The following is a 7285-nucleotide window of genomic DNA, read 5'->3' as shown; positions in this document are numbered from 1 at the left end:
ATTTTCCTACGCCGTTATTTTCTAATTAAATAGTGTTTTACTTTATATATCAGAGTCGAAGAAGAGCACGCCGATGTTGCTTCTTCACTTTGTACTCTGTTCTAAATGTAAACAAACTTCTTTCAATAACATTCTTCACAAAAACACTAGAGTTGGGCGATCCCGACTCACTGAAGTGATCGGTCTTTTTAGATCCGCTCCTAAAAAGGAACTAGTTCCATCATTTAGTTCCACAGTTCCTTTTGGATCCGGATAAGGAAAGTGCTTAAAGAATCCCATATATTGACATTTTCTTTTAGATCCGCAAGAAAATAAAACGCATGAACACTAAATTTAAGTAAAACATAAAAGTTCACAAGAATTTAATCAAAAATTCTTGAACATAAATCAATAGATTTATGTTCAAGATCAATACTAATACAAATATCTACATTTATTTTAGAAATATTGTGTAAATTTTTTCATTGAGAAAATCAAAAGTTACTATGTAAAAAATTATTTTGCCGACTTTAGACTAAAAGAGTTCGCCTTTCGTTTATGATTTGTTTCTTATGCGTAAAATATTCTTCCGCATTGTACAGGTTTTGCTGATTTACATAATTTTTGTAAATCATGTTGGTATTGATATTTAGGTTGGAACAGTTTCGGTATCTTCATTAAGGATTTGGCAATTTCAATTTAAGTAAGAGCTGTTGCCAATAAAGAGCGAAAGAAATGGAATGAGTACACAACGAAATGAATATAAGGAACTGAGGAGTTGAAAGAGTAAAGATATCGGATCCAGTTCATTTAGTTCCAGCGGAGCTAGTTCGCTCCGGAACTACCCAACTCTAAAAAACACCAAACAAATGACTTACAAAGTACTATAAGAAAATTAGCTTGAGTTGTTTATTTTATGTATATGTTACGAACCTTTTTTATGTTTAAATGAATTATTATGGAATTAAATGTTTTTATTTTATTTGAAAAAGTGTGCTATTTTTTTCGTATGTGCTCTTTTTAAAAACTGAATGTGCTCTTTTTGCCTCTTCAGAATCTGGCATCCCTACTGTGAGATGGCCGAGTCCGTTTGTGAAAGCGAATCAACGCACATATCGTATTAAAACGGAGAACAGATGGCGTCAATCCGACAACAATAAATTGACACCATGCCGTGGATAAAACAAAAACAAAGGTTCATGATCTGAAAACGTAATGGTTACGAATTTATAATGACGCATGTACGATTTAATTATTAATGACAAATAAGCACAGGGGCCAGGTTCGATTCCCGCATCGCAAATTTTTTTGTTAGTCTAGGTACTAATGCCAGTGTTGCGAAATTTTGTAAATATCCTCGAAAGGGGGTTACTGTCTCTATCCATGATATTTACAAAATTGCGCAACACTGTTATCAGCTGTTTAAATACGAAGACAGAACATAAGTGAAATTACTGATTTTTGATGCATAAACTGTTCAAATGGTAGCAATTATTTGCTGGCGCAATTATTGATGACACTTTATTACATCTAATTTCATCATATTTGGATAAATTAATCACAATTAATGGCTATTGTAAATAAAAGAAACGTCACAATGACGATGAAGCTCCTTCGATGGTATGATGAATTCAACCTAGGTCGTAGTTCACTTCAAGAAGAATTTCGTAAAGGTCGTCGAAAATAAGTTGTTATTCCGGAAATCATTGATGCTGTGTCCCAACTGATATTGCAAGATAGTCGTGCGATTGAGATGATCTTAGGCTTGAACGATCAATTGTTTTTGCAATAAAAAGAGACTCGTGTCGATTGGTCGAAAGTATTGCTCCAGTTAATACGATCACAATGCTTCGAACCACGTCTATGACATCATGAGAGGTGATAAATCGTGGATTTACTCGTATGGGTATTTCAAAATGAGACAAATCCAACAAAAGTTACTAGCAGCCGAAGCACTTCTATAGAACTGATGCTCATTTACTTTTTTTCGGAAATACTGGACATGTCGCAATCGTACTCCTAGAACAACACAGAACAGTCAATTCTAAGTGGTAAACAACCATTTCTTTTACCAGTTGTCTTCTGATCTAACAGCCGAAGACGGATCACTATTTACCACGACACACATTGGTTCAAAAAACTGAATTTTTGAACACACATCCGATGGATCATCCGACTCTGAATGACTTCTTTTAAACGGTTGATGCGTTCAAAATATTTTGGAGATACCTCAATCAGAGTGGCAAAACTGCTTCAACAATTGCTTCAAACATATTCAAAAGTGTATACATTTAATAGGGAATATTTTAAAAAACAATGAAGCTATTTTCTAAGATTAATATTTGTTTTTGTTCTATAATACCGAAATATAAAAGACAATCCTCATAATAAAATCCATGGACTCTGTGTTCTTCAGCTCAAATACCTCTATAGACGGTTTGAAATCTCACAACGATATGGCTGAGCGTTCAACATTCCTCTTTTATACCTACATATATTGAATGAACCACAGGAATATAAAAGGAATCTGGAAATCGGATTAGTTAGAAATGATTAACGAATATTCTCATATTCCAAAAACAATATGCTTTTCTCTTATCAACATCCACGGTCGCCTAAATTTTGTCCACATTTGGTATACAGTTATGAGAGGTTAATTTTAATATCTTAATATAGCAAATGCCCCCAGACAACTGTTCACATTTGGGAGGTGTCCGGATTTCAGAGTGTCCAAATTTGAGAGTTTTCACTGTATCACCCTTCCGTCTTATGTGACAATTTCGATAATGAAGAATAAACGAAGAAAATAAGAAGAAATTCTCTTTCACAATTATCCAATTTTGTTAACAATATGGATATTTTTAATGCATTTATAAACAAATTAAAAATTCAAAAGTTTGCACAAAATATGAGACGAAAACCGCAAAAATACGAGTTTTGAAGAATATTGTTTTTTTTTTTCTACGGAAACGAAAATACCTATACCTACTGTAATGGACAGAATAGGGAAAAACTACAAATGCCATGATAGAGCTATTGAACATAAAACGGGCAATTGTGGTTCTCGGGATTCTATGAAACGTTTTGCGATTAACTTAGAAATCCTTCTAATATTTTTTTGTGGGTAATCCCCTTCCCTACGTTAAAAGTTTTTAAAGTATACTCCTAAATATTAAAAAATAGAACATTAATTTTCATTTCATATTCCATTGATACAATGAATTTCAGGATCAAAAAATTTGTACATACTTGCATATGCGTGTGCCACCCTTATCGCATGTCCTTCAGGCATTCATTTAATATTTCGACTAACTTTGCCAACAACACATACTTGTACTCACACGCACACACATATACTCCCCACTATAGAATAAGAAAGGAATTTTTATGACAACTCCTAGTAGACGGCCATTTAATTATGATAAAACTTTAATGATAACCATGTCAGACAAGACTTCTTTCTTCTGTTTGCCATAGTGGGGCAGGCGTAGGAATGCTTTATTGCCAACGACTTCCCCAATTCGATCCTGTCCCGGGTAACCTTTTGCAATTTTCCATTTTTATTTGAATTTTGGGTAATAAAGCCACGGTTGTAGAACACACAATGGTCATGCTATCACATTAAATTTATTGCCCAATGAAGTGGGTTGAATGATAGGCCAACATTGTACGTTCATGTTTCCATACATTTGGGGTTTGACAAAGACTACTCGTGATAGGTGGGACGAGTATTTCATTTTGCTATTTTCGCAGTGGGGTCCCGAGCCACAATGGTTGTTATATAATATTAATTGTAGAAGAAAGAAATCATTTCTTTAGGTCCACTAGAGAAAGGCTTTCACAGTATTTGCCGAGAATATAACCGTATGTTAACAATTTTTTTTACCTGAATCCCAGAAAAGAGCGAGGATATATAATGAAAACAACAATAAAAGATTTGCAATTAAAAAAATATTTTGGTCAACCATTTCACTTTGCTGGTATGATGATGAAAAATGACTGACTCTGACCCATGTGGTTTTGCCAAAGTGTAAATGATTCGCCTTTACTGAGTTTGAGTTTCATTTCAAGTCCAACCCTTGCAGAAAGATGTCCGCTTTCATGTTTGCTTACCAACTGGCCACTACAGCTGCTCTAGCAAAGCGATGAACCGGTTTGTGTTTTGATTATAGCCGCTGTTTTTGTTGTGACCGGTGGTAACACAAAAACAAGTTGGTCGGTAACATTAAACCAAAAGGGCGGAGACTAAACTCCAACATGAATACAGGTTCACCATACATCAGCACTTGACACTCGTGCAGCTTACTTACACACACACAAACACACCCAACCACACTCAACTACGCATGTAAACAAATACTCTTTCTCTTACACATTTGATGGGTATAACTATCTCTTTTACTCGCCCGTTATTGGGGTATATGTAACTGTTTTATCTGCTCTCTCTCTCTATCTTCCGCACTCACAAGCTCTCAAACTACATTTTGTCATTTACTGGAGGGGAGTGGGGTTGTTGTGAAAATTTTATTCCAGGACTCGTTATTCTTGTTGTTGTTGCTATTGTTTGCAGTGGTAACTTTTTCCTAAGTTGTTGGTAATGAAGACAGCCTGTGGATTGGAATGGGTTGTTGGATCGTCGGTATCCTCTGTTTGTAGGTAGAGAGGAGCAGTGTAAATGTTTGTTGTCCAATTCATACGAATGCGAATGTTTGGACTATATCATGATTATGAAGGAAAAGTGTGATTTGATTTTTTTTTTATTGTAGGTTCACTTTTTCATAATGTCTGCCTATGTTTTATTTTTGTTGTTGTTATGGGGAACTATATCGTCCGTCTTCTCTGGTATCCGCGTCTTCATATTATTCGGATTTACAGCGTATGGGAGAGGTACTGATTACAGCACATGGCAAAAGGCCCCTTTATAGACAAACACCGGCAGCCGCCTTAAACCATGGTTAGAATGGTCGCCTCGCAAGAATGTTTTTATACTAGGGTGATCCGATAAGTACTTAGCCTACAAAAATAAACAAACATTTAGACGCTTTTATGAATTTTGCTACAGCACAAACAACGGTGGTCGTTTTTAACCGTAGAGAAATGTTTGGAATGGTCGTCTTGCCATTGAGATGGGAATACGAGTATAATGGAAGGATAGTCCGGTAAGTACTTAGGCTACAAAGAAGAACCAAAATTTTGGTGGGATTTTAGTGTTTAAAATAGTTTCTTTTTTTACTAGCAAACATTGGCCCAGCAATTTTCAAACTTTTGTAACTAAAAAATAGGTTTACTCGTACTCGTGACCCGCTTAATACGAGGGCAGTTCGGAAACTTCTTAGCCTAGCACAAAAAGCGCGGTTAAACAGAAAAAAGTTAAGTGTTTTGGAAATTAACACCCAATAAACACAAACGTTGGAAAAATGCTAAATTTCAACAAATTTTCAAACGTTTTTTCAAAGGATTAGTGTAATATTCAAGTTGAAAAATTGTTGAGAAAATCGCGTTCTCAACAAAAAACAGACATTACCCTCAACAGTGAAATTCAACACATTAGCAATAATATCTTTTTAACCTAAATTTGTATGAATGATATACTCACTTCAAATTGAAAGTCAAAGCCAATATTCTATGAATTTTGTATAATTTTTTCATTTTCATCAAAATAAAATATATAATAATACACTACACTACATAATACACTACAATACCAATTGATAAATAATAATCTTATTAAACATATCAACAAATAAGAACAACCTTTTGGTGTCATAAAACAGCATTAAAATTTATTAACATGCGGGCAATTTGAAATTAGGAACGTACTGGACCGCGTGTTAGAATTGATTTCCAGCAGAAGGAATTCACAAAATATCCATTTTAAACTGATAATAGCATATGAATTAAACTGACGGTGTGATGCACATTTTCATCCAGAAGTTGATTTCAACAATTTGTTGTTTTTAACAATTTTAATTGGTTGCACTTGTAATGTTTCTGGAAACTTTTTCTTGTCGATAAGCCACTCATTTTTCATTGGTCAGCTTCTTAATGTTTGCAAGAATGTAGCATCCAAAGATTTTAGTTTTCTGCAAAGAGATTTAAATTTAGTGACTTCTCTAATGTGTTGATTTAATTTTTCATATTGACGTACCAATTATTATAAACTATTTGAAGCAGTTTCAGTTAATTGTCCATTTTTTCATCGGTCAGCTTTTTAATGTTTTCAAGAAGGTAGAATCCATAATTTTAGTTTTCTGCAAAGAGATATACATTTCGTGACTTCCTTAAAGTTTTATTTCATTTTTTATTTTCACTTACCTATTTTTATAAACTATTTGGTTATTTGTCTAAAATTTTCCATTTTTATTTCTTGCAATTGACCACGAACTTCGTTGCACAAATAAGTATTGAAAACCACATGGTTTTTTCGTTGCATTTTAGGGTAGTGTTTTGTCAAAGTTTTCTCATATTATCTTCAACACCTTTTCAAAGATTTCGTCAACATTTTGGCAAATTGGAAGTAATTTATTGGGCACATGTTAAATTTTGTTTCGATGTGGCAACTCCTTCATATAGAAACAGGTGTTCAAAAAAGACGCATCGGCAATTTTTTTACAATGGAAAAATTAGAAATGCGTGCTGTCATTAAATATTTACGTAAAAAAAGGTTTATCGGGACAAGAAATTCATAATGATATGGTGAATGTGTTAGGTGAAAGTGCTCCTTCATATGCAACAGTAAAAAATTGGGTTGCTGAATTTAAACGCATTGAAGATGAACCACGTAGTGGACGTCCAAAAACAGCAACAACAACAGAAATTGTAGCCAAAGTGCATGATATGGTATTAAATGATCGATCGAAAATAAAAGTGCGTGAAATTGCTAATATCATGGGCACCTCAAATGATCGTGTCCTTTTAATTTTGCATGAAGAACTACAGATGAAAAAGCTTTCTGCAAGATGGGTGTCGCATTTGTTAACAGTCGATCAAAAACGCATAAGAATGAACATTTCTCAAGCTTATTTGGATCGTTTTAAGCGAAATAAAATGGATTTTAAGCGTCATTTCATAACTGTTGATGAGACATGGATACACCACTATACTCCAGAGACAAAAGAATAAATCAAACAATGGACTGAAGCTGGAGGAAGTGCCCCGAAGAAGGCAAAAATAATTCAATCGGCTGGTAAGGATATGGCAACGGTTTTTTGGGACTTCAAAGGTATTTTATTGATTGGCTATCTGCAAAAGGCTAAAACAATTAATTCAGTGTACTATTGCAACCTTTTGGATCAATTAAATGTAC

This window comes from Haematobia irritans, chromosome 5, assembly GCF_050003625.1.
Source record: "Haematobia irritans isolate KBUSLIRL chromosome 5, ASM5000362v1, whole genome shotgun sequence".
Lineage (NCBI taxonomy): Eukaryota > Metazoa > Arthropoda > Insecta > Diptera > Muscidae > Haematobia > Haematobia irritans.
The sequence above is the reverse complement of the archived record's forward strand: the minus strand, read 5'-3'. Positions refer to the sequence as shown.